Source organism: Mastomys coucha, unplaced genomic scaffold (assembly GCF_008632895.1).
Source record: "Mastomys coucha isolate ucsf_1 unplaced genomic scaffold, UCSF_Mcou_1 pScaffold16, whole genome shotgun sequence".
Lineage (NCBI taxonomy): Eukaryota > Metazoa > Chordata > Mammalia > Rodentia > Muridae > Mastomys > Mastomys coucha.
The window spans coordinates 33,222,636-33,223,746 of NW_022196898.1; positions in this window are offsets into that span (position 1 = coordinate 33,222,636).

Genomic DNA, 1,111 nt, shown 5'->3' on the forward strand with positions numbered 1-1,111 from the left:
TTTATATCAAACAACTTTTATAATACTTATTTTTATTGTTATAATATTTTATAAATTTAAAGGAATATTACAAAAAAAGATATTGTAGGTATTGAAGGGGGTCTCTGGGAGGAGCGGTGGTACAAAAGGGAAACAAGAATGTGATTTAATTCTATTTAATTAAAATGTTTTTAAATCTTAACAAATTCAGATAAATTGAAATCATTTAACTTTTCTCATCATAATGCAATAAAAGTTTTTTAAAAAATGGCCCACATAGGCTCATATATTTGAATACTTGACCATCAGGAAGTGGCATGGTTTGAAAGGATTAGGAAGTTTGGCCTTGGAGGAAGTGGGGGGGGGCTTTGCGGTTTCAAGGGCCCATGCCAGGCCCCATGGCTCTCTCTCTTCCTGATGCCTGCAGATTCAGATATAGAACTCTCAGCTACTTCTCCAGCACCATGTCTGCCTGTGTGTCACCATGTTCCCCACCATGATGAGAATGGATGAAGCCTATGAAACTGTAAGCAAGCCCCAATTAAATGCTTTCTTTTATAACAGTTGCTGTGGTCATGGTGTCTGTTTACAGCCATAAAATACTAAGGCACTTGGGGAACGCTTCTTCAAGGCCAGCCTACTGAACCCATCCTGAAGCAAACACTTCTTCCGAAACTCAATGATACTATGCAGGGTGAGGGTGGGGGTGAGATGGGGCAGACAGGCCTCGAAAATTTCTCCTCTCACTCCTGTGTGGAAACAATTTATAAAGCTATACAGCTCCCCTAGGACACATTAAGTAGAATTCAATTTAGAAGGATCCCAGTTACCAGACCCTCCACAGCTTTGTTTGTTTTAATCTGCAATTTGGCAGGTTTGGCTAGTTAACAACAACACTTCGTTTAGCCATGTTCCCAAAATCTTCAGTCATCTGTAATTTCTTGGCATCTGGAGTTTGGGGGAAGGAGTAGGAGCTTGCAGAAGCAGGATTTGTAAAGGTCAGACCTCAAAGGTGTCCAGACCTACATGTATTTATTTATTGTTATTTTAATTAATTTATTAAAAGATAGGGTCTCAGTATATTTTCTAGGCTGGCCTCAAGCTCTTGGATAATTCTCCTGCCTCTCTAGTT